The sequence below is a fragment of the Bos taurus genome, chromosome 1 (assembly GCF_002263795.3).
Source record: "Bos taurus isolate L1 Dominette 01449 registration number 42190680 breed Hereford chromosome 1, ARS-UCD2.0, whole genome shotgun sequence".
Lineage (NCBI taxonomy): Eukaryota > Metazoa > Chordata > Mammalia > Artiodactyla > Bovidae > Bos > Bos taurus.
This window is the reverse complement of record NC_037328.1, coordinates 82405739-82432768: the sequence shown is the minus strand read 5'-3', so window position 1 is coordinate 82432768 and position 27030 is coordinate 82405739. Positions and strand designations below refer to the sequence as shown.

At 44.3% G+C, this 27030-nt stretch overlaps 1 protein-coding gene and 1 long non-coding RNA gene across 4 annotated transcripts in view; one reads left to right on the top strand and one right to left on the bottom strand.

Annotated features, from left to right (window-relative positions):
* Positions 1 to 4828: 4828 nt before the first annotated feature.
* LOC132345657 (uncharacterized) lies at positions 4829 to 25987 on the bottom strand. The gene is made up of 3 exons (XR_009495109.1): positions 25770 to 25987; positions 8909 to 9054; positions 4829 to 6041 (listed from the first exon to the last, which is right to left on the bottom strand). It is a non-coding gene; the product is annotated as an uncharacterized lncRNA (long non-coding RNA).
* A 32-nt stretch (positions 25988 to 26019) lies between these two features.
* The window catches only part of VPS8 (VPS8 subunit of CORVET complex), a 291024-nt gene continuing 290013 nt past the window's right edge, over positions 26020 to 27030 (top strand). For all 3 annotated transcript variants that reach the window (XM_024995281.2, XM_024995278.2, XM_059888314.1), the window contains exon 1: positions 26020 to 26088. The gene's annotated coding sequence lies outside the window, so the exon portion shown is untranslated. The remainder of the gene's footprint in view (positions 26089 to 27030) is intronic.

Genomic DNA, 27030 nt, shown 5'->3' with positions numbered 1-27030 from the left:
CTTTTCCTCTTCATTAGGCAGTCCTCCAAAAAGCATTAAATACAAATAACATTTTTAAAAACATGGACAGTTGTTGTAAATCAACTTATGTTGATTACATAAGTTGTAATCAACATAAAGTGTGATTATGTTGTAAAGTGTAAAGTGTGTATGTAAAGTGTGAATCCAAGCCCCATAAGAAAAGTTGCTATTTTCATTGATCTGTAAAGAATCAGCTGAATACCCACTACACCTTGGAGACAGGTCCTCAGATCTTGCTTCCAAGCTGATTGCAGTTTCTGGGTGTCTCCAGGCAGAGCCTACAGTTCCCACTGCAGGGGTGCTCAGTGGGCTACTGGTTTGAGGCTGGCTGGAAACAAGCTCAGAGCAGTCTGGAGCCAGAAGTGATGAGTTTGTGAGCCAGTAGGGATTTTGGGCTGGCTAGATGCAGGGGGTGCATGGCTTCTGGGGAGGAAGGCAGGTCAAAGTGGAGGTGTGAGGGAAGACCTTGGCGGTCCAGTGATTAGGACTTCAAGCTTCCACTGCCAGGGACCTGGGTTTGATCCCTCATAGGGGAACTAAGAACCCACAAGTTGCGTGATGTGGCAAAACAAACAAAAAACAAAGATGGAGGTGGGAGAGAGTCTGGTTGTTCAGAGAGATGTAGGGGTCGGTTTGTTGAAAGGGTGGGTATCTGGAAAGGAGAAGAAGGAAATGGGGTTGGAGAAATGACGGTGCCACACCCTTGGGTGCTGGGTGAAGGAGGCAGGTCTGCATCCTTGAGCAGGACTCTTCACTGAATGCTTCCAAGCCCAGAAAAGCTGGGCGAAAATTGGGTTTTAGGAATGTTGGTCAGTTACAGGATAAATGGGAGGGTGAGGACCAGCCAAGGAGGTCAGGAGGGAGAGGCTGGACTCTGAGTCCAGCATGAGCAGCAAGGGCCTGGACCAGTGTGTATGGCTTAGAAATGAAAGGATACATAAGAAGTAAAATGGAAAGGACTTGATGGTAGGGGGTGGGGGAGACAGCCCAAGTGGGAGGACTTGAAAGGAGGAGAAAAATGCCCCAGAAGCAGGCGACATGGGTACTTTCTATTCCCAGATGAATTCTCTGGAGAGTGCTAGTTAATCAGGCTAGTTACTGCTGTCCAGCCCTCGCTAACGTGGACACTAGAGCAGCAGAGAGAGTTCCCACAACTCTCTCCCACCCAAAACGGCGGGTTGAGACAGGTAGGGGTTAATGTGGTCTGCAAATAAACCGCAGGTTAATCCTCAACAGTGCTTAATGCAGGGTAAAATGTGATAAATTATTCACATCGTACAGGGTAATAAGCAGGTTGAATCGGTGGCACTCGGCCTCTTGAGCTGTATTTTACACTCAGGTCCTCCTCTTATTCCTCTTATTTAATCATTTTCAGAACACCTGACTTAAATAGATGTTTCAGGTCTCATTTTTTTTCCCTGCAAAAATAAATTAGATCATACATTCATCTCATGACATTCTGACATTTACCATATTCTTACATTAAAATAAAGATGATTAGGAAGAAAGGAGCTCAGTAATTAGGCACAGGAGGAAGCTGGAACACACTCTTCCAAAGGTTACACCTTCTGGCCTTCATGGAAGAAGAAGGTCTCTTCTGCAGAGAGGCTTCAGAAAGCTCATTTGCATAGGCGATGCTCCCAATTGATGGTTCATCTGAGGGAAGGAAAACTGTTTCTTTCGAGCTGACAGGGATTCTCTCTCCTGTGGAGCAGGGTGTCTGGGCAGAGGTTCTCACAGGCCTCCGGGGTGTCTGTAAAATGTATTATCATGAATAGGCCTTTTGTAGCCAAGAGCCTCCCACGAGTGGGCAGCCATTCAATGGCTCCCATCCACAGCAGCTAATTGCCCTGAACAATGGGGGATTTGCTTTACCTTCCTCACAGAGACCTCTGTGAGGAGAGGTTTCTTTGGTAGGGAACGTTTCTCTGGTAGTTCTGCTGTGGGTGGAACTTAAAGCCTGTGGGGAAGCGCTGGAAACCACAGAAAGAAGATGGCAAACTAAGGCATTGATGAGACACGGGAAGAGAGCACAGAGAGAAGAGGGGTGGAGGTAGTGGTGGTGGATGAGAGAATCAAGCCCAAGGAAAGAAGTGGCTCCTGGGGCAAGGCAAGCTGAGGTGGACGGTCAGGTGGGCAGGGAGCAGTCAGGGCTGCGGGTGAAGTTTTGGGAGAAAGAATTAGGGCTCTCAGAAAGAAAAAGAAGGGACTTCCCTGCTGGTTCAGTGGCTCAGACTCCACGCTCCCTATGCAGGGGACCTGGGTTTGATCCCCAGTCAGGGAACTAGATCCCACATCCCACATGCTGCAACTAAGTCATGGTGCAGCCAAATTAAAAAAAAAAAAAAAATATATATATATATATATATAAGCATACAGTTAAAAAAAAGGAGTCAGAAAGGGGGAACATGGGAAGAGGTTAACCAGAGAAGGAGCTCCAGGAAGAGTATGGGAGGTAGCTCCCATCCCCAGCCATTCTGATGAGCCCAGCTATTAACTGAGCTGTCATCTCTCCTTACCCCAAATCTGCTTCCTTCTGTATAAAGCCGGACACGTGCGCACACAAACATATGTGCATTTTCCAATTTCTTTATTGCATTACTATCCATAAAGTACTTGGCAAACTCAAGCTGCTCACTTCCTCCCCACCCCTGGATTGTTGTGGGTATGCTCCTCTCCTTCATATGGACAGCCAGGCCAGGGAGGATGTTTTTGATGTTTAATTAGAAATACCAGACAGATGGGGACAAATAGGGTTTGCAGATGCTTCCAAAGTGGTGGGTTCTTTGTGTCCCAAAGATGGGTTTGGGTGCCCTGGGCAGCCCATTCAGCATGTCCTGAGCAGGACAACTTCTGAGAGAGGGGCTGGCATGGATGGGAGTGGCTGGGCCACAGCCTTGCTAGCTTCTCTTACAATGGGAAGAACGGTCACCAAATGTTTAGAAGTCAGTGTCTTAATAGATATTCAGCAATGAGGATGGAAAGTCCAGATTTGGTTGCAGAAGGCAGTGGTTCATGTGTACTGCATCATAGAAGAAATCAGAGAGGGATGAGGCGGGGTGGAGAGAGGGACGGGGGAGGCAGCCCACATTTGCCTGTGGGTGTGAAAACCTGAAAACACTCCAACCTTTACCATTGAGGTAGGAGGCACCTGATTGATGTTCAATGATGGAGTGGACCACAGGAGTGAGAATGACTGAAGGAAGTCTTTGGGGAGGTTGGCAGGCAAGCCTGGAGCTACCGTAACATCAAGCTGCAGGAGTGTCTGTGTGCTGCCTGGAAGGACCCCCCCCACCCCCACTCCCACCCCCAACAGCCCTGCTTCCAGCTTCCTAAGCAGGTTCATCTGAGCTCTCCTGTTAGTGCTACTTAGCAATAGATGATGAGCCGGGATGTCAGCACCAGGCTCTGGAATGTTGCCTGTCCACGATCAGTATGGAAGGGAGGATCCCTGTCTAGGCTCCCCTGGGCAAGACAATGCTGAGGACGGCCAGTGGTGGTGCGCAAGCTGGAGATGGGGCATCGATCACGAGGGCAGAAGGGCTACTGGGCACCTTGAAATACCAACTGTCCCAGAGCCTCGAACTAGAATAAAAGTTCATAGCATTCCCTTGAGGTGCAGCCCTTCTGAATGTCTTACTTAAGGTTTGTCTTTATTTCCTTCAGTCACTTGAATAGAACCAGCATTTACTGAGCCCACATTTAAAGACTGGCCCTTAAAGAGACCCCCAGTCCAGTAAGTCCAGTTTGAGGGACAGACAGGTAGACCAGTCATCTAATACTAAGTGCACGGTAGATGTTTGAACAAGGTGCCAAAGTGGCATTGAAGAGGGAAGAGATGATTTGAGGATTAAATAGTTAAAAGCCAGCAAACATTTATTAAGTGTTTACCACATTCCAGACACACTGCTAGGGCCTTCCATCAATTAATTCCCTTAGTGATTAGAAAAACCCAGTGAGGTACGCTCTGTTATCATTCTCATTTTACAGAAGAGGAAACAGGCAAGGAGGGTTTTAAAAAATGATCTAAATTTACATAACTAGTAAGCAAGAAAGCAGGATTTGATGCTACTACATCCAAGTGATTTTCTCAGTAGATGAAAGAGACGCTTGCCTGGAGAGAAAGTGGAGGAGAGCATTGCGAGCAGAGAGAAATGCAGTGAGGTCACATGACATGTCCTGGGAGCAATGAGTAGCTCAGTTTCATAGGAGCAAAAAGTATAAGAGCAAGATGGAGTGGACTAGGGACTTCCCCAGCAGTTCAGTGGTTAAGACTTCACCTTCCAATGCAGGGGTTGTGGGTTCTATCCCTGGTTGGGGAGCTAGAATTCCACGTCTCGTGGCCAAAAAAACCAAAACACAAAACAGAAGAAATACTGTAACAAACTCAGTAAAGACTTTAAAAATGGTCCACATTTAAAAAAAAAAAAATCTTAAAAAAAAAGCAGTGGACTGTGAGGTTGGAGGGGCCAGACCATGTGGGGTCTGAGAGCTTAAACAGCACCCTCTTGTCACGAGGTACCCTTGAAGGGTTTTCAGAGGGAGTCCCAGAGTCAGATATACTTTTATGAAAGACTGCTCTGGCTGCAGGATGAACTGGGGTGATGGCAGTGGGGAAAGGGTTGGGGGGCTGTTGTGAGCAAGTGAGATGATGAAGAACTGAACAGTGAAAGAGGGGGTATCTTTCTGAAATGATTTTTAGAAGGTTGATTGCATGTGGTGGCTAATGGGGAGAGAGTAAGGATGCATCCCAGGTTTCTGGCTTGGAAACTGCCATGGCTACCAGTTGAGGTAGGAAGAGCAGGTTTATGGGAGGGTGAAGGTAGGGAGCCAAATTAGTTCAGTTTTGGACACGCTGCTTTGGGGGCACCTGCGGGACTTCCAGATGCATAGAGAGCAGTGGGCAATTGGATCCAAGGATCTGGGTGGGTGTTGGCCACCGTTCCAGCTTCTCTGTCCCATCCTGCAGACAGTTGCTCCCTGGGAGCAAATGACAGGAAACATGAGACAATGGAATCTGGAGTTGGCAAGGCTGAGTGTGATTAATGCAGAAGAAATGAAGTCAGTGTTGGATGGCAATACACCCCGACTCTGTTAGACACAGCAGAAAGTGATCAAAGGTGGTAATGGATGCTCAGAATATTCACTCCACCAGACAGGGGGAATCCTTAAGAGGTTTGAAGAGGGAGTTCGATAAAGGCTTGAGTGTCTTTTATTTTTAGCGTGAACTTTTATTCAATACAATGAAATTTGTTGAACAGTCATCATAGTCACTGAGTCAATATTTATTAAATACCTACTGTGTGTCATGCACTTTTACATGAGCTAGGGATATAGCAGTGAAGAAAACAGACAAAAGTCCTCGCCTTCTGGAGCTTCCCTTCTGATGAGGGAGGGTGGGAAGACAAATGATAAACAAAAAAGAAATGAAATACGTAATATTTGGGTTATCAACTAACTTACAGAGCTACTATGTTGTTCTGTGCTCAGTTGCGACCGACTCTTTGTGACTCTGTGAACTGTAGCCCATCAGGCCTCTCTGTCCATGCCCAGGCAAGAGTACTGGAATGGGTTGCCATTTCCTTCCTACTTCAGGGGATCTTCCTGACCCAGGGATCAGACCCTAGTCTCTTGCTTCTCCTGCATTGGCAGGCAGATTCTTTACCACTACACCACCTGAGCATGTGTGTGTGGATTACTCGCTCAGTCACGTCCGACTCTTTGTGACCCCATGGACTGTAGCCTGCCAGGTTCCTCTGTCCATAGAATTCCCCAGGCAAGAATATTGGAGTGGGATCGTCCCAATCCAGGGATCGAACCCAGGTCTCCTGCCTTGCAGGCAGATTCTTTACCATCTGAGCCACCAGGAAGCACCTGAGCATCTTCACAGAAATTAGGAGAAGGCCACTCCTCTGGGCTGAGGCCAGCCAGTGGCTAGTCACAGAGCTTGGCGAGCAGAGTCTGGGTCTGATCTTGCTTCTTTGGCCAGGCGTCCAACCCACACAACTTTCATGGCAGCCCTGGAAAGAATGCCAATTGAATAATGGAGACAAATAAAATAAGGGAGGCAGGTGGTAAAGGGAAAGGGGTGTTACAATTAAAAACATAAGAAAGCCTCAGCAAAGAAAATGACGCTTGAATAAAGACTCAAAGGAAATGAGTAAGCAAGCTCTGCAGCTCTCTGGGGGTAATGCATCCCTAGGCAGAGGGGATGGACAGTGCAAAGGCTTGAGACAGGAGCCTACCTGGCATCTCTGAGGAGCAGCCAGGGGACCAGTGTGGCTGGAGCACAGAGGTGGTTGGAGCAGGGAACACAGGGGAGAAAGGGGTAAGAGATGGATCAGAAAGGCAGCTGGGGCCCAGACACTGGAAGGACTTTGGCTTTCACTCTGAGTGACAGGGGAAGCCTTTGAAGGATTTTGAGCAGGGGAGGGACATGACTTGACTTACTTTTTACTGAGCTCCATCTGGCTTGAAAATACAGTTCAGAAGGGAAGAATGGAAGCAGGGGAGTGTTGAGGAAGCTACCACAGTGACCAAGATGGGGATGATGGCAGTTCTGACAAGGGAGTCAGCAGAGGAGGTGAGAAGTGGTCAGACGCCAGATATGGTTTATGAAGCCAGCAAAATTTGCAGATGGATCAGATACGGGGTGGGAGCACACAATGACCTGAGCCATGGAAAAATAGATTGCCATTTGCTGAGAAAGTGAAGGCTTCAGGAGGCAACACTGGTTGGGCACAGTGTCAACATTTTAATTTGAGCACCCATGTGAATGTGCAAAACCGCACTCCCCTGTAACAGGCCCTGACCCTTGCAATGAACCCAAATTACAGAGGACAAAACCCAGAGCCAGAATAACTTGTTTGAATCTTGCCCTGCTAATAAGTGACAGAACTAGGATTCAGACAGATCTGTGTGACTCCAAAACCCAGGTTCTTTGCCCCATACCACGTGATCTCAGAGAATTCCTTCCCCTCCGATGACCAGAAAGAAACTACACCATGAGCTACATGGGAGCTGAGCCCGTGCCTCCTCTATCTCTGTATTCCCAGAGAATGGATTTGGTTGAAGAAACTAGTCAACAGCACTCCTCATCTCAACTGGAGTCATGCAGATAGAAACACCAGCTTTTCTTTGATAAGCTTGGGGTGGAAGATGAGGCTTGATGGGTGTCCACAGTGAGCTTCTTGATGTTGGCCCCCACCCTGCAGAGCTTGGTTGCTGCTGCGGGCCACATCATAGACCCTTCCCCTGGAGGTGGTGTCCTGCAGGCAGACCTTCTCTGAGAGAGAGGGAGGGAGAGGAAGGGGGTGGGCTTGGCATGCTCTGGTCTTTCTCTTAAACTTGCTGTTAGATAAACCATTCCTCTCACAGGAGCATGGAGTTGAAGGTCTTCTCAGGTTTGACCCCCACCCCAAACCTGGCATGTGATGCCACAGCTGCTCAGAAAGTGTTTAGGAAAACAAGTAATTTTTTTATGGCTAAAATACAAGCAAGTACTTACTACCTTTCAAAGACTAGAGAAGGCACTTTGCACACATTTCCTCCTCACCATTATATAATCCTATGAGGTAGGCAATATTTTTATTTCCATTTTACAAATGAGAAAATGGAGACTTTGAAAAGTTAAGTACTTGACCTAGAATGGAGCCAGGATTTCAACCAGGTGGTGTGTTGAGACCTTCGGATGAGCACACGCACTCCCCTGACGTGCTGGTGAAGCCCCCACGTGCTGAGGGCACAAGACACACCGTTAGACATTAGCCTGAAGTGTGTTGGGAACCAGACGAATGAGCTGTTAGTTCTGCCTGGAGTTGGGGTGGGGGCAGAGGGGGTTGTGAACAGTCCCGGAAAGAAGGTGACAGTTGACATGGGTCTCAAAGGACAAGAAGGAATTTGTCCAAGGGATGAGATTAGGGGAGGGAGGAAATGGCATTTTAAGTGGAGGGACTGGCTTGGGCAAAGATCCTGTGCCTTGAACAATATATGGTATCTTTGGGAAATAAGGGCTTCCCTGATAGCTCAGTTGGTAAAGAATCTGCCTGCAATGCAGGAGACCCCAGTTTGATTCCTGGGTTGGGAACATCCCCTGGAGAAGGGATAGGCTATCCATTTCAGTATTCTTGGGCTTCCCTTGTGGCTCAGCTGATAAAGAATCTGTCTGCAATGTAGGAGACTTGGGTTTGATCCCTGGGTTGGGAAGATCCCCTGGAGAAGGGAAATGCTACGCACTCCAGTATTCTGGCCTGGAGAATTCCATGGACTCTATAATTCATGGGGTCACAAAGGGTCGGACACAACTGAGCGACTTTTCTCACTTCACTCACTTGGGAAATAATGTGTGGACCAGATTTTTCAGAATAGGGATCACAAAATGGCAGTCCGCCCTCCAAATTCAACCTGAAAACAAGTGTAGTACGTACTTGTAAGTTGTATAATATAAATGTATTTTTAATTGTCCCAACATTTAAAAATTGAGTAATTTCTCATAAAATTCTGGACTTCTGGCTTTTCTTGAAATGCTGGAAGATAACTCTGCATCACCCTAGCCTTGCGTTCCTGTGTGGCCACCTGTGCTGAGAGCCGAGGATCCGCTTCCTCCTTCAGGTGGGCCAGTGCTCCCTCCCACTGCCTCCTACTCCCAGCACCTGCCTGCTTCTCCCATTTATTTAACAAACCTCCCTGGCTTCTACAGGCCTTGGAGTTTGAAGCCTTTGAGCTAGATACTCAGACGGAGCTTTGATGGGGCTGCTGTGCCATGGCAGGACTTTAAATTTTATCCTGAAGGTTATGAAAGAGAGGAGCACATGATCATATGAGCACAGAAGGCAGGGGGATGGGAGAGAGATGGAGGTAATATTGAAATTGTTAGGCACAAAGATACCCGTGGATCCTTCTGGAGAATTCCTCTTCTCGGTGAAGCAGTAGTTATTCCAGGAGGGTCACTGTCGTGGGCACTGGACTTGGAGTCAGAGGACCTGAATTTTAAAAGAAGGTTGTCCTTTCAAACAAGACCTCCAGCAACTCTGTCTGTTTAGGAAAAGAGGAAACTTGGGTCAAAGTCCTGGCTTTGCCACTTGCTCTCTGCTTATTTCTGACAAGTCACTCAACTTCTCTGAGCCTCAGTTTCCTCAGTTGTAAAACAGGAGTAACATTACCTAGTTTACAGAGTAGTTGTGAGTATTAAATAAAGGAAGGTGTTTGAACATGTTTGTAGACTGTAGAGGTCCCAGAGAGAGTAGAAGATCACTGGGATTGATCTTACAGGAAGACCTCAGGTGCAGGGCTTGGATCTGGGAATCCCAGACATCTAGAGGTGGCACAAACCCCCAAATATCTGGGGTTCCTGCCATCCTAGGGCTTTTCCTAGTGACAGACCACATCAAGCTGCATGAGCAAGAACATATGCATAAGGATTTATGTCACCTGCCTCTTCTTACCCCTCAACACACACACACACACACACACACACACACACACACGGAATCTGGTGGAAGGGTAAAAACACAGCATGTAGTCTGAGCTGGATTTGGCTTCTGGGCCTGGGGCAGGGCAGAGGGGACCCAGATCTCCTGCATCTAATATACAGCATCCCAATGACTTAGGGAGGGAGGCTGCACAATCTGCCTGGTTTTCAGCCTCTCCTTTCTTCTCTCCCTTCTCTGCCCTGCCGCTCTCTCCTGCCCCTCCCCCTCACTCGGGCTCCAGCCCTGCAGTTCATCACCGCTCTGTGTCCATGCCCTCTGTGACCGCGTCTCTCGGCAGCATTACTTTTGCATTTTGATGTTAAAACAATATTTTACCCAATATATGACAGCACTTGGAGCATTTGGAAAGGCCTTTCACATCTGTTATTTCATTTGATCCTCACCAGGTCACTGTCAGGTAGGCAGGGAAGGTATTTTTAGCAAGGGTGATAGTCAAAATATTTAACAACCAATATCCAAAGGGCCCACCAATTGGAATGGATGCAGGCCATACCGCTGGGCAAGGGCTGGAAGCATCCTCCCTTAGTTAGTGGAGGAAGGTCTGGGGAAGGGAGGGGCTCCAGAGGAGGGACCAGGCAGGAAGGGGCTGGGGAGGGGGCCAATTTGAAGGACTCAGGGAAATGGCTTTTTCTCAAGCAGTGTAGAAGCATGTCTGTTTCTCAAGCATGTATAACTGTACCGGTGCCTACAGCTGACTGACTGTCAGGCCAATTGCACGGATGTGAGAATTTAGGTCCAGGGAGGTCAGTCACTTGCCCAGGGTTGGAGGTGAAAAGAGGACCAGAAGTTAGGTCCCCAGACTTCTCAGGCAGTGACTTTTCTGCTATTTCATAGCGCAGGCTAACTGCAAGAGCTTTTGTTTGTATCTCACCCTCCATGATGACAGCACAGCAGCCTGAACACTGGTGACTGCTGCTCCTGAAATATGATCCTCCGCCTCACACTTCCCTTCACACTTCTTTTGCCAAGTCTTATCTGCTCTCTGTCTCCTGTCTCCCCCTCACATGTGTCGTGATCCTGCCCCCTGAATTCCCTCACTTGCTGTCTCATGACCCCATCTTCCTTTGTACTGCCTGTTCATGTTTTTGTAAATATAATTTTCATTAAACTAATAGTGTTCAGAAGTGAAATAGTCCTACTAAGTATTAATATAGGGCTTCCCTAATAGCTCAGTTGGTAAAGAATCTGCCTGCAATGCAGGAAACCCAAGTTTGATTCCTGGGTCAGGAAGATCCCCTGGAGAAGGGATAGGCTACCCACTCCAATATTCTTGGGCTTCCCTTGTAGCTTAGCTGGTAAAGTCTCCACCTGCAATGTGGGAGACCTGGGTTCAATCCTGGGGTTGGGAAGAAAGGCTACCCACCCCAGTATTCTGACCTGGAAATTCCATGGGCTGTATAGTCCACGGGGTCACAAAGAGTCAAACACGACTGAGCGACTTTCACTTTTCAAGTATTAATATAATGAAAAACCAATCACTCTCTGGTTTATTGCTCCTCACCTCTCATTTCTGCTTCTCAAGAGGTAATGACTTTCAACATTTTTTGCTTTTTCTTCAAGCATTTATCTCAATTTTCTAGTGGAAGTAAACGCTTATGTTGTAATTTTAGATTTTTTTCTATTTTAGATATTATCTATTGACTTCTATCTCAGATGCTGTCAATGTCCCACCTGTGCCCCTTAGACATTACCATGCAGCATCCTTCCTCCTTTCTAACTGCCAGGGTTGCATCTCTGTAGCTGAAGGCTCTGGGACTCTGCCCTCAAATGCAGCAGGCTGACGTTCCAGAAAATGCATATGCCACCTTCCCGACGGAGAAGGCAATGGCACCCCACTCCAGTACTCCTGCCTGGAAAATCCCATGGACGGAGGAGCCTGGAAGGCTGCAGTCCGTGGGGTCGTTGAGGGTCGGACACGACTGAGCGACTTCACTTTTCACTTCCCTGCATTGGAGAAGGAAATGGCAACCCACTCCAGTGTTCTTGCCTGGAGAATCCCAGGGACGGGGGAGCCTAGTGGGCTGCCATCTATGGGGTCGCACAGAGTTGGACACGACTGAAGTGACTTAGCAGCAGCAGCAGCAGCACCTTCCCCACCGGCAGGGGTCCTTAACCAGCGACTTTCAGGAATTGGTGTCTAAATATCTCAGCTTCCTCCCTTTCAGGTGGAATAATTCTGATTCTGTTTTCTCCCATTTTCCAGAGTTTTCCCAGAGGGAATAAATTCCAATTACTCATTCTTTATTGGTTGTTTCCCCCTCCCCATGTTGCTTTCCTGCTTCTCTCTGAGTGTCCTTCAGATCCAAATAAACTACCTGTCCTAGTCCCAGGTTCTACCTCTGGGGAAATTCAAGGATGCATCTTTCTTACAGGCTCTTTCCCTACCCACCCCCCTCCACACACACATTCTTTCAATATTATTGAAGCACGGTTTTTTGTTAAATTAACATTCAGCATTTACATGACTATGACTATGTAAATACTGCTCACAGTTGACTGACATAATAAACTATGTATGATTACATTTCTTTTTTTTTTTAATAGCGTTTCCCCACTAAAGTTAATAATTGCTTCTTTTCTCCCCTGCGATTAGTTTTCTATGCACTTATCACCAATCCTTCTCCAAACTCTCTTATAGGCTAGAACTCTTTCTAATACTCAAATAAATTGGATTATCTATACATATGTTCTACTATCTTCTTGAAAACTTCACTCCTGGAGCCTGAGGTTTTCCTGCCCCAGGCTGGATCAGTGGCTCCCCTGGGTTGCCGCACAACTGTCATCCCAGAGCTTCCTTGATCATCTTTTTGGAAAATTCTTTAGTCTTTCTCATGTATTAGATTCTCTTCCTTTCTTGGATCCCATGTCTTCTTTCTTGGTTTATTCCTCATTCTATCCGTTAGTAGCTTTATAAGAATGGGCACATCAGAGACACACTTTTTGAAACTTGGCATGTCTGCGAGTAATTTTGTTCATGTTTATTAACAGTTTGACTGCCTAGAGAGGTCTAGATATAAAATAATTTTCTTTCAGAATTAGGAAGAAACAGCTCAGTGGTCTTTGAGCTTCCATGCAGCCATGCTTTTATTTGTTTTTGTTTTACTTTCTATAGTAATTTTATTTGAATGATATGCTTAATATTTATACATGGATTTTTTATTAGCTGTTCTGTAACATGCTTATACATTTTTGTATTTGAGATGCTTTATATATTAATTTCAGTTTTTTATTTTATGACATTATTGAGATATATTATTGGATTTATAAAATTCACCCATTTCAAGTGTACAATTTAGTGATTTTTCACAAAATTACCAAGTTGAACAGTCATCACCACAAACGAGTTTTATTTATTTCTTTTTCAGAGACATGAAGCTTTTGTCAGGTTAACACATGATTTTGCCAGAGCATTTACTTGTTTTTATTAAGTTACGTGATTTTTAAATGAATCTACTTGATGACTTGGCATAATAGAGACCCAATTTAGGGCATGGTCAATGTCTCAACCTGAAGTCAATCATCTTTGGCTCATGACCATAAGTCAGTTCTAGAAAATTTTCATCACCCCAGTAAGAATCCTCCTGCCCATTCAGCATTGTTTTTGAGAAGTCTGATGCATAATGAACCCCAATCCTTTCTGTGTGGCCCAGTTTTTCTCTCTAGGAGTTTTAAGGATCTGCCTTTCTATTTCTGATGTCTGAAATTTTACAATGATGTCAGTATAATCTTTTATACCACTCTGGAAAATTTTTAAATGATTTCTTTGGCAATTAATCTCCAGAATTTTCTCAGTGTCCTCTTTCTTGAATTCCTGTTCTTGTATTGAGCTTTGTAGAATAATTCTCTAGTGTTCTAGTCTTTCTTCCCTTAATTTTTTTTTTTAATCTCTTGTTGCTTTATTTTAGAGAGACCTTCTAAATTGTTTTCTTCCAAACTTATACAATTAAAAAAAAAATTAACCCTCTTTATTCCTAAAAGCTCTTTCTTATCTCTGAAGGTTCTTTTTTCTATAGACCCAATCTTGTTTCATGGATGCAATGGTTTCACTTCCCTCTGAGGATATGAATAATGCTGTTAAAATTTCTTTTTCCTGAATTGGTTGTTTCTCCTGAGCCCACTGAAATCTCTTTGCCTGTGCACGGGGCTGGTTGAGTGCCCTGGGCGGGTCCAGGGTGGAAAGCAGGCGGGAGAGGCAACCGGCGCAGCTGCTGGCCTGAGACTGGCTCCTCACACCTGTGGGACCGAGGGCAGTTAGGACAAGGGGGTTCCCTGGGTGGGGCAGGGATGCCCCCTTTTCCCCAGGCCCCCCATGCTGGGCAGAGCCCAGGCCTGCAGTGGAGGAGTGGACCACATCTCAGTTTATCCAGCAGATACTTGCCCAAACTCTTTCCTCTAGAGGGTAAGCCAGGCTTTCTGAATTCTGGTAGCCTAATGAGGTCAGAGGTGGAGGAGACTTTTAATTAAGGTAATATTAAGGATGGAGATTTTTACTTAATCCCCCTGATTTCAGTATGGTGCCTTACGGCTTTGTCTGCTTTTCCTGGTATCTTCCCCAAGTCCACAGTCTCTCTCGTTTGGCCACTCCAAAGGCCTGAATTTTTCTGGGTGGGATGGAAAAGCCAGCTGGCTACAAGGAATGGAGAGAAGAATCAGACTTTTAACTCTTCCTTGTGTTTTCAGCCCAGCTCCATCCCACTAGCTTCAGAGTTACCTGGTACCTCTATTTTCTAAATTTTCCTGGGTTTGGTGGGTTTTTCTGTTTGTTTTTCTTTCTTTCTTTTTTGGTTTTGGTTTTCATATCAAATTAGCTTCATTCTCGAAGGCTTTTCCGCCCCCTGTCTGCCTTGCAGTCAGCTTTCTTGTCTTTACTTCATCAGTTAATACTCACCCAACTACTTTTCGTCTTTCCAAAATTTTTTAGTATCTTCCATCAGCTATTGTCTCTTCTCTTGTTCCTGGAGTCCTTGTGGTTTTAAACTTTATTATTTACTGTCATTTTAGGAACAGAGTCAAATGCATATGTTTAATATGCCAAGTCTAACCAGAAATTCCCTTCCTTTTCTGTTGCCACACTCTATAGCCTGACTCACATTTCTACTGTGGACCGCCTCCAAACAAATAGTCTCTTTCTGGCCCCTTTACCTTTGCCAGTAAAGCTTATGGAATATTCTCCTTACCTTCTTTGCATCCTTCAAGGCTAATCTTAAATATCATGGCCATGAAAATGTCTCCAGTTATCACTGCTAGAAAAATACCTTGCCCTCTTCTAATTCCCACTGCGTGTTTCAGCTCTCCTAAGACACCCCCTACCAAGTGGTATGTACATCCATCACTTTTCTTATATAAGTTCCTTGAAGGGAGGAACAATATCTTAACATCTTGAATTGCTTTCAACCAGATAAATATGTTTTTGTGGAATAATAACTGTGTGGATCACAATAAACTGTGGAAAATTCTGAAAGAGATGGAAATACCAGACCACCTGACCTGCCTCTTGAGAAACCTGTATGCAGGTCAGGAAGCAACAGTTAGAACTGGACATGGAACAAAGACTGGTTCCAAATAGGAAAAGGAGTATGTCAAGACTGTATATTGTCACCCTGCTTATTTAACTTCTATGCAGAGTACATCATGAGAAACGCTGGGCTGGAAGAAGTACAAGCTGAAATCAAGATTGCCGGGAGAAATATCAATAATCTCAGATATGCAGATGACACCACCCTTATGGCAGAAAGTGAAGAGGAACTAAAAAGCCTCTTGATGAAAGTGAAGGAGGAGAGTGACAAAGTTGGCTTACAGCTCAACATTCAGAAAACGAAGGTCATACCATCTGGTCCCATCACTTAATGGGAAATAAATAGATGGGGAAACAGTGGAAACAGTGTCAGACTTTATTTTTTTGGGCTCCAAAATCACTGCAGATGGTGATTGCAGCCATGAAATTAAAAGACGCTTACTCCTTGGAAGGAAAGTTATGACCAACCTAGACAGCATATTCAAAAGCAGAGACATTACTTTGCCAACAAAGGTTCGTCTAGTCAAGGCTATGGTTTTTCCAGTGGTCATGTATGGGTGTGAAAGTTGGACTGTGAAGAAAGTTGAGTGCCGAAGAATTGATGCTTTTGAACTGTGGTGTTGGAGAAGACTCTTCAGAGTCCCTTGGACTGCAAGGAGATCCAACCAGTCCATTCTAAAGGAGATCAGTCCTGGGATTTCTTTGGAAGGAATGATGCTAAAGCTGAAACTCCAGTACTTTGGCCACCTCATGCGAAGAGTTGACTCATTGGAAAAGACTCTGATGCTGGGAGGGATTGGGGGCAGGAGGAGAAGGGGATGACAGAGGATGAGATGTCTGGATGGCATCACTGACTCGATGGATGTGAGTCTGAGTAAACTCCGGGAGTTGGTGATGGACAGGGAGGCCTGGCATGCTGCAATTCATAGGGTCACAAAGAGTCGGACACGACTGAGAGACTGAACTGAACTGAACTATAATAATCAAATGTTTGCTCTAATGTGTACATTTTTAAAATGTGCATTTCAACCACAATGGTTTTTTAACACTCACAGTGTTAAAATTCTGTAAGGTAAGAGTATTAGCTTCAAGTTTTAGATGAGGAAACAAGATGTTAAACTTGCCCAAGGTCCAAGCAGGAGGCAGGATCTAAAGTCAGATCCTATTCTCTTTGTCTCTAAAGTCTAAAGTCCAAGTGCTGTGTTTCAGTAATCTTTTAAAAAAGTATTGTTAGTTATCTTTGTTTTAGTAGCTTGGATACTTAACATTCTTCTTCCAACTACGTGCTGTTCTCTCCACTCTGAAAGTGTAGGTGCATTGTGGTTATACCATTCATTCCAAACCCTTGTCCCTCCAGCTGGAAATCTTCAGGTTGGCCCCTGTGTATCCATATCTGTCACTCATTGGGCATTTACTCTCTGCCAAACAATTAGTAATAAATATGGTTAAGAGCATGGGCTCCGGAGACAGATTTAAATCCTCTACCTACAGCTATGAGTATGGGCAAGTTACAACTTCTCTATGCTTCAGTTTCTTCCTCTATAAAAGGAACTTAATAATAGTAGATACCACATAAAGCTATGGTGAGAATTAGATAAATTAAATACACATAAACTGCTTAGATAAGTGTGTAGAAATTAGTGATACCTCTTATTTTCACATGCTTCATCTAACTTCACACCGACCCTATCAGGTAGAATTATTTTAACTTTGCAGTAAGGAGCCTGCTATACAGATATACATTGAGGTCCATCTGAAGCCAAAATCATGTTCTTAACCACTGTACTACACAGCCAGTGAGACAGATGCCATATGTGGACATTTTCTAGGCTTTTAAAATTTGGTAAATCCATGAACAAGACAGTGAACAACTTGATCTCCAGAGAGAAAGTGAGAACCTCATTCTGTGTATGGATAAGAGCCATCTTTAGCCCTGATAACACTAGAGTTGGGAAAGCAGGGCTCCAGCCCCCACTGCTGTGTGACATCCTCCCCACACCCTCCCCTTGCCTTATTTCTCTCATCTGTAGGATGAGGGGTTGCACTGGCCGTCTTCAAGAGCCCTTCTGTTCTCTTGCAGTCTCCCAGCAAAGCCAGGGTACTATCCGCTGAATGCCAGCACCATCTGGTGGCCGTGGGCCATAACCCAAGCCCGTTCCTCCCACTGCCACCTGGTGGCCACTAATGCCACAGTAAGTTTGCATGGCATTTTGAATTAAAAAAAAAATCGAAACATTCACATGTTATCTTTATAACAACCTGATAATATATGTAAGGTTGATATTTGTACTCCCTTCTACCAACAGAAAACTGGTGTGCAAAGAGGTTAGGTGACTGGCATGGAGTCACACAGCAAGCTGGTTGGGTGTCAGAGCCTGGTCTAAAAGTTTCTGGGGTATTAAGCTACCTCTGAAACAGATCTAGTGGACATTATTGAGAACCTACCAAGTGTAAGATGCTCACATTCATTTAGTCTGAGAATATCAGTGAGATTAAGTGAGGCTAAATAATCCATTCAGCATGGGCATACAGAGGCAGGATCTGAACTCAGATTCTACAACTCTACCCAACCATATTGCTCCTCTTCCTCCTTCATGCCTGGGACTGGCACACAGAACAACCGAGTTTCTACTCTCCAGAATCCTATAATTCCTCTTCAGGACTGAGTCCCTAAGTTTTGGCTTGGCTGATAGTCATCCAGAATAAAGACTATATTTCCCAGGCTCCCTTGCAGCTAGATGTGGGTGGGACTGGTATAGGCAAGTCTAAGAAAGAGTCTTTGAAGGAAATGGGCATAACCTTCTTTGCTGGCAGTTTCTAAAACAGTTCCCAGTGATCCTACTTCCTGGATGTCACATTCTTGAGTAATTCCCTCCCCTTGGGTGTGGGCTGGAGCAGTGTTTCTAAGAAATAGAATGTAGCAAAAAATGATGGGAAGTCACTTCTAAGATCAGCTTACAAAAGACTGTGACTTCCATCTTGCTCACATTCTTGATGTGTCTTCTTGCATGCTTACTCAACTAAAACAAACTGCCATATTGTGGGTGGAGAAGCCCACATGACAGGGAACTAAGGCCTTCAGTCCGATGGCCTGCAGGGAAGCGAATCCTGCCAATAACCATGCGAGGGAGATTGGAAGCTGATACTTCCCAATTTGAGCCTTGAGATTCACAGACTGAGCTAACACCTTGGTGGCAAACTTGTGAGAGACCCTGAGCCAAAAGGCCTGGCTAAGCCATGCCTGGATTCCTGAAATGATGAGATGATACATGTTGCTGTCTTATGCCTCTAATTTTTGGAGTAGTTATACAACAATAGATAACTTACATACATTCTCCTTTCCTTTTCTCTCCCTTGACAGTCAGAAGGTGGTTTGATGGTTTGAGAACACAACTTGGACCGGGATATAGACTTGGGAACTGAGGACCCCCATGAGGAGAAATGACATACATAGAGTCTGGGGCCTGACACAGTGGAACATTACTATTATTTTGAATTTTCTTTCATTTTCAGCAGAGCCCAACTCTTCCTTTTTTGTGTCAAAGAGGTATGTGTCCTTTTAGTGTAAGCAAGGCTATCCCAAGCAAAATGGTGAAATAGGTGAAATTTGCATTTGATGCCTGTTTGTTTCTGCATCTTATCTACTCTTTTCTCGCTCTTTCCCTTGTCTGATGCCCAGTTCATGTCTTCAGCGCCTTCCTATGACCATCTTAATAGAACAGATCCCAGCCCCAGACTTCCCTCTTCACTCTCTTTTTGCTATTGAATTCCAGCAGGGCTCCTCTGATGCCACTTCTTCCATCAGGAGTCTGACAAGTGTGTGCTTATTTGCTTGCAGGAGTATAGGAGGAGTGGCACGGGTGGGGCTGGAAGACAAAATACTTGTCGTTTTCAAATGATGGTATTTCTGAAATTGTGGGTTTATCAGAAAGAGATATTTTAAAATAGTGAGATCTTCCAGGTTTTTCTCAACTAAGTGCACGTGGGCTGCTCTGTACTCTAAGGCTGAAGAGAAAGAGGATGTGGGAAGGCCCTAGAATGAATGGGTGAATGAAAAGGGAAAGGCAACTGTTGTCAAGAATACAAAATGATAGAGAATTACATATCTTACTTCCTTTATGACTTTGGGGAGCAATTTATGGTTCCTGAGTTCCCTACCCACCTCCCACTCTCATTCTTTTTTTCATTGCCATTCTAGTAATACTTGGATATAAAATTTTATTCTCACTAAAGGTTAGAAGAATTTGGCTTTTTGAGCTCTCATAATTTATTTTTTATTATGGGTCTTAATAAATATTACATTTTAATTGTTTCTTCTGCCTAGGGAAGATCAGGGAGTATTTCTGATATCTTTGTTTCTGGCACCAAGCATGGTGCCTAGCACATAGTAGGCTCAAGCACTCAGTACGTGCTTGTGTATGCCTAAGGGGGGTTATTTATTTCTTAGAAGCATCCTCAGGTCAGTGTATGCGATACCCCCTCCATACACAAATACAAACTGTTATTGCAGAATTCATTTACTTATTTAATAAGCAATTATGGAGCTCTTACCATTTGCCAAGTACTGTTCTAGATGCTTAGGTTGAAAAAATACGTGAAACAGAGCCTCTCCTTTGATGGTGCTTATGTACTAGTGGGGAAGACAGAAACTTAACCAATAAGTAAGTAGAATAAATGGCATTTTGGAGGATGATAAGTACTATGGAAGAAAATAAAGTCTGAATGGGTGGTGAGGGAGTCCTGGGGGAAAGAAGGTCGCCTGTGTGAGAGTCAAATGTGCCCCACCCCAGATATTCTGAGTGCTCCCCTATACTTCCTGGCTTCCACTGCAGCAAAGCAGAGCCAGGTGGCTGGTGTTGGCCAGTGGACTACGAGCAGAAGGGATACATATTTTCAGGCCAAGGCAGTTCAGAGTTGGTAAGCCTCTTCTATCTGCCTTCCTCAGAGAACTTAGAGGCATGTGTTCAACTGTGCGTGTCACCAGATGGGAAGAACCTGAGCCTCTGAGTCCTGGATGGAGGAGAGTACTCCACCCCCATCTGCTTTGCTTTTGTTGCCCTAACACAGTGGCATTTGAACAAAGTCCCAAGGAAGGTGAGGGAGTGAGCCATGTAGTTAACTTGAGAGGAAGAGGGTTCCAGGCAGACGGAACCTGAGAATGGCATCTGGACCAGCTTGAGTTCCTTAGAGACAACCAATTTCACTTCTCTCCAGCTGTCTTGGGTGGTTTGGCCTGTACACCAGGTTCCTTTTTTAAAAAGGAAAAGAGACCAATTTATGTTGTGATTGTGAGCAAAGAAAAGTGGTACAGCTATCTACCTCTTAGCCTCTTCCTCTCGTTCCCAGGTCTCAGACTTTTTTCGTTTCAGGATAGATGTTGCTTACTCTCGATGTAATGCTGACAGCAATGTCTGGATCATGCTTTCCATCCTCCCTGCCTGGGGAGAGCTGGATGAGTCGGGTTGGGTATCAGGCCATCATCCTCCTGAAGCATCCCTTGGGTGGTGCTCCCCTTCTAGCTCCTGGCCATCACTGCAACTCACCCTCACTCATTTCCATGCTCCAAGGCTCCTACATCATGTGTGGGACTTTTTTTTTCTCATGAATTTAATTTCTCTTAAGACCACTTCACAGAACTTCCATTTTAATTGCTATATGCTCAGTTGTTTTGTCTTACTTAAAAAGACAAGTTTAATAAATCCAAACATTCTTCGGTCTAGATCTTAATGACCTGTACAGGTTAACTTTGATGAATAGTACCTTTTAAGCGAAAACATACTCTCTGAACTCTAAACATAGTATAGCTTTTGGTGCTTTTTTCAAAGGCAAGGAAATCATAACAATATTCTGTATAGAAAAATTCTAAATATAAAATATCTAAGCTGATTCCACTTTTACCTTTTACTTTTGTTAAAAAATCCCAATGCCTATGTTTACATAATTACACATGAAATTTTAAGAAACCTCTAATACCAATGTTTCTCAAACGTAAGTAATGTTCAGTGTCCTTGTAGGGGAAAAAGAGTCTCATGGACCTCTAGAATTGGCTTAAATTATTTTTTATGATGTTGCATACACATATATATCTATGTGTATATATGCAAACTTGAAACTAAGGAAAAGATTAATTTTTATGGATTTTATGCATCTATAAAACCAAAACAAATTTATAAATTAAATACAAACAAAACTACAAAATGGGGAAATTAAAATTTACAATGTTGATTTAATATAAGGAATGGTATTTTGCTGAAACCAAATTGCCCCTCACAACATAAATATTTTACTGACTACAATAGCACAGACCTATTTAACCACATACCTCATGATGAGTCAATTCTCCCACTAACCTCTGTTTGTATGGTACACCACAATATAATTTGGCTATAACTCGTTGTGACCACATCATTTATTTTTTAAATCCCTCTGTGTTTTTTTCCTCATACGCCTGCAACAATTCACTTAGTGCTATTTGCCAATCACAAATCCAAACAGAGGCAGTGAAATTGCATTCCCAGAATAACTATAAAGCGTTGATAAATATATAAAGATATTCCACCCACCAGTAATCCAATACAGATTAAAATTAGAGCCACTTCCATTATCAAACTGGCAGAGCTTTTGAAAAGGATAAAATAAATGCTGGTAGGTATATGTGATGGGCACCCTTGAACACTTCTGTTTAGAATGAAAACTGGCCTGACCTTTCTGGAAAGAAATTTGGCAGTGGGTATTCACAGACTTAAGAGCTTTCAGAGCATTTCAATTAGTAATTTCACTTACAGGCTTTTATCCTATGGAAATAACTTTGAAATGTGGGCAAAGGTTTCCTTATAAAGATAGTCAATGCAATGTTCTTGTTAACAGTGAAAAATAAGAAAGCCCATCTAAGTGTCCAAAAATAATAGCATCAACTATATTATCCATAATTATGTAGCCATTACAAATATTTATGAACAATTTGAATAACAGGATATAGTGTTCAAGATAGAACATTGAGAAATATGGCCATTGGCAGCAACATGGATGGACCTAGAGATTATTGTACTAAGCAAAGTAAGTCAGAAAGAGGAAATACAGATACCAAATACATACGATATCACTTATATGGGGAGTCTAAAATGACACAAATGAACCTCTCTATGAAACAGAAATAAGCTCACAGACACAGAGAAGAGACTTGTGACTGCCAAGGGGGAGGGAGGGTAGAGAGGGGATGGACTGGGAGTTTGAGGTTAGCAGACTACAGGATGGATAAACAGCAAGGTCTTACTGTATAGCACAGGAAGTGGTATTCAGTATCTTGTGATAAACCTTAATGGAAAAAAATATGAAAAAGAATATATATATATATATATATACACACACACACACATGTAAAACTGAATCACTTTGCTGTACAGAAGAAATTAACAACACTGTAAATCAACTATACTACAGTAAAATTTAAAAAACAACAAATAAAAAGACATAGCATGGAGGAAAAAATAAAAAGCAGGATATAATTCTGTATTTTCTACGTAGTTCTATTATACAAAAAATGTAAATTTGCAAAGTAAAAGACCCAATGAAAATAAGCCAAAACAACAAATGCTTCTTTTTTCCACCTGAAATGTAATTTATGCTTTACTTTTTTGTAGTTCCTGATTTTTTCAAGTGTTCAATAATCAGTATACAATTGTTTTGTTTTTATAATTACCGTCAACAGCCCTGTAAAGGATAGCATGTCAGCTTGGACCATGCTCAAACAGTCCTGAGTTGGAATTGCTTCCTTACATCTATCCACAGGTCCCAGGTTTACTTTCTATAGTTACACAGAGTAAGTCCACAACTGCTGCAGGGATATTTCAGAAGGGTCAGATAGCAATCTTCCCCACCTCCCACCTCCATAACCCGGCTCCCCACCCCCACTTCTGTCAATTTCTTCTCTGCCCAACACTTCAAACTGTTCTCTGTCAGACAGGGTTTCTGATCTCACTAGCCTGCTTACCTTGCTCCAGACAGGCTCTTATTTAATAGGTTTCCTCTAAAAATGTGATATTCAGACATGAAAGCAGGTCTCCAGAGTTCTACAGCACAGTTGCAATTATGCCACTCCTCTGCTTAAGAACCTCCAAAGGCTCTTACCAGAAGAACAGACCCCTGCCCCCCCCAACCCCAGCTTGGCATTAATGCCCTCCTGGATCTGGTTCCAGCCTTTTCTACCTCTAACACACTGTATACCTGTGCTTTCAAACTATGGGTTGCTATGTATTAGTGTCATGAATCAATTTATTGACCAGAATAATAAAAAAGAGTAGAATAAGATAGAAATACCAAGTTGCATTGCACATACTAAAGGCAATTAATATCACAGGAAGCACACACACACACACACATACCCACACAGTCAATAGGTCATAACTGAAGTCTATTTCTTACTGTGAGTGATGATCAAAAAAATTTGAAAGCCACTGCCCATACCAGAGCCACGTCAGGTCAGCAGCTTGTCTCTAATATAGCTTTGTACTGCTTTGATCCCACTGTTCCCTCAGCCAGGAATTCTCTCTGCTGTCTGCTGAAATCCAGGGCCCTAATAAGATGGCACATCCTCCCTGAAGTGTTCCCCATTTTCCCTCAGGTGTGATCCTGAAATGATGGTCTCGTTTCTTCAGTTCAGTTCAGTCCCTCAGTCATGTTTGACTCTTTGAGACCCCATGGACTGCAGCACACCAGGCTTCCCTGTCCATCACCACCTCCCAGAGCTTGCTCAAACTCATGTCCATCGAGTCAGTGATGCCATCCAACTATCTCATCCTCTGTCATCCCCTTCTCTTGCCTTCAATCTTTCCCAGCATCAGGGTCTTTTCAAATGAGTCAGCTCTTCCCATCAGGTGGTCAAAGTATTGGAGTTTCAGCTTCAGCATCAGTCCTTCCAATGAATATTCAGGACTGATTTCCTTTAGGACTGACTGGTTGGATCTTCTTGCAGTCCAAGGGACTCTCAAGTCTTCTCCAACACCACAGTTCAAAAGCATCAATTCTTCAGTGCTCAGCTTTCTTTATACTCCAATTCTCACATCCATACACGACTACTGGAAAAACCATAGCTTTGACTAGATGGACCTTTGTTGGCAAAGTAACGTCTCTGCTTTTTAATATGCTGTCTATGTTGGTCATAGCTTTTCTTCCAAGTGTCTTTTAATTTCATGGCTGCAGTTACCATCTGCAGTGATTTTGTAGCCCCCAAAATAAAGTCTGTTACTGTTTCCATTGTTTCCCTTCTATTTGCCATGAAGTGATGGGACTGGATGCCATGATCTTAGTTTTTTGAATGTTGAGTTTTAAGCTAACTTTTTCACTCTCCTCTTTAACTTTCATCAAGAGACTCTAGTTTTTCTTCACTTTCTGCCATAAGGGTGGTGTTATCTGCATATCTGTGGTTATTGATATTTCTCCTGGCAATCTTGATTCCAGCTTGTGCTTCATTCAGCCCAGCATTTTGCATGATATACTCTGCATATAAGTTAAATAAGCAGGGTGACAATATATAACCTTGACGTACTCCTTTACCTATTTGGAACCAGTCTGTTGTTTCATGTCCAGTTCTAACCGTTGCTTCTTGACCTGCATACAGATTTCTCAGGAGGCAGGTAAGGTTGTCTGGTATTCCCATCTCTTGAAGAATTTTCCAAAGTTTGTTGTGATCCACACAGTCAAAGGCTTGTTTCTTACAGCACTCAAAACGGCTTGCCTTGTACTGTAACTTTGTACACTGAGTTCTTAAGAGTACCCGGAGGGCAGGGTGGTGTCTTACCCACTGTTGAGTCCTTCAAAGACCCGAAGCATAGTGAACCTGGTTGATGCTCAATAAATGTCTTCCCAACTGAATATTTTCTATATCTCCTTCCAGGAACATTTTTTGGTATTTTCCCCTCCTTCTATTTTCTTGACTGTAGGCCCTAGCAGGCATAAGATCCTGGGGTCCCTGTTATCTACAGTGGTGGCTCTAAAAATCAGTCTGTCCTGAAAGTGTTTATCTTTCTTGAGAAGTAATAAGAGAAATAAATATATGCTTTTATTCATTTTAAAGATATCTCCTTTATTTGAGAGCATATCTCTCCTATACTTTTGGTGTTAAGATGTATTTTTATGGAGCAATGTTGATGATAAACTAGAAAATAATAGTTGACTTTTAGTGTATGTCTGCTAATTATCTTTACTTGGCAAAATAAAAAAACTAGTAATTATGTGTTCGTCTTTAAAAAGATTAAAATTAAAATTTGCTGGTTGCAAACTCTGAAAGCCTGGGAATCAATTACCCTTTCTGGGCTGGCTGAAGATAGGTTCACTTTCTTAAATGCTAGATAAATTCACTAGGGCTGGAGAAGGGTTTCTCTTCTCACCTCGAGGACTATTATTTATTGATCTGCGCTCCTCCTCTGTTTCCACTCTCTAGTTCCTAAATATGTTAAAGTGAAGTGAAGTCCCTAAGTCGTGTCCGACACTGCGACCGCATGGACTATAACCTACCAGGCTCCTCCGTCCATGGGATTCTCCAGGCAAGAATACTGGAGTGGGTTGCCATTTCCTTCTGCTGCTGCTGCTAAGTCACTTCAGTCGTGTCCGACTCTGTGCGACCCCATAGACAGCAGCCCACCAGGCTCCCCCATCCCTGGGATTCTCCAGGCAAGAACACTGGAGTGGGTTGCCATTTCCTTGTCCAGTGCATGAAAGTGAAAAGTGAAAGTGAAGTCGCTCACCCCATGGACTGCAGCCTACCAGGCTTCTCCATCCGTGGGATTTTCCAAGCAAGAGTACTGGAGTGGGGTGCCACTGCTTTCTCCGGCCATTTCCTTCTAATTACCCCTTAAATTCCTTGACCTAAATGTATCTCTGGCCCTTTAAATGGGGGCGTGGCGTAGCGTGGTGGACCGCCCAGGAGAGACCCGGGAGAGATGAAGAAAGCGGAAGCGTGGCCAACGGGTATATACTGCGCGTGCGTGAGGCTAGAGCAGGGGGCGGGGTCACGTGGTCCGTAGGTGGTCCGGGGGTCCTAGGCTGGCGCGGCCGAGAGCTCAGGTAAGGAATCTCTGGAGAGCGGCCCAACAGGGTGGGGACGCCGGTCGGGGGCTGTACGCGGGGCGGCAAGAGAACGCGGGCCGGGTCCCTGAGCCTTGCTCCTTTCCGACAGCGGCGCGGCTTCAGACAGGCTAACTGGACCAAGGCCCACCGGCCGGGCGGGGTTGTTCTGGGGCGGAGAGGAGTACCCTGTGTTTGGCCTGGAACTGGGTTAGTTTCCACTTGTTGGTTTCATAGAATGAGAGGCTGAGGTGCAGGGGCACTTGCTTACCCAGATTGTGAGTCTTGGAGGCCGGTAGTCACTCCCCCAGAAGAAACAGGTGTGTAACCTGCCTTTGGGGCCTGGGGCACAGGTGCAGGCTCGTCCATCCCTCGAGGCCTGGGATGAGTGTGCTTCTCTAGTGTGGAGCCGAGGCTTAGGCGGGGTGTCCACCTCTTAGGATTTGTGCGCACCCTGTGAGGTTCGGTCCAGTTTCTCTCTCGATGCGAAGTGTGCCCTAGAGTGAGGGCAGCAGGGGACACGTGGGTCTCTAACGTTCGAGGCCGTTCCTTTGTGTCCTGGTTAGTTCTCCAAGTGTGGTACTCGGGGGAAGTGGTGGTGGCGGGGAAGGGCAGAGTTGCCTAAAATGTTTGGGTGTGTTTCAGAGGAGAGAAGGTGGGATGAATTAGTGTCAGTAAGAGAGGATCCATGCCACCGGTTTTCAGTAACTGCTGGGGACCCTTCTTCAAACAGGCATGCCTCCTTCATGCCCTGCTAATATTAGGTTGATCCTAGAATGGTCAGGAAGGCTGTGTCCAGTACCACACTCCCGCCACCCCAAAGAACAAACCAAACGTGGTTGTTAACTTGTGGTGCCAGCTTTACTCCAGATAATCAGCGATTAGGAGACCAGTTACGAATCAGGTGTGTATTTCAAGTATCTGATGTAAATAGGGATGGAG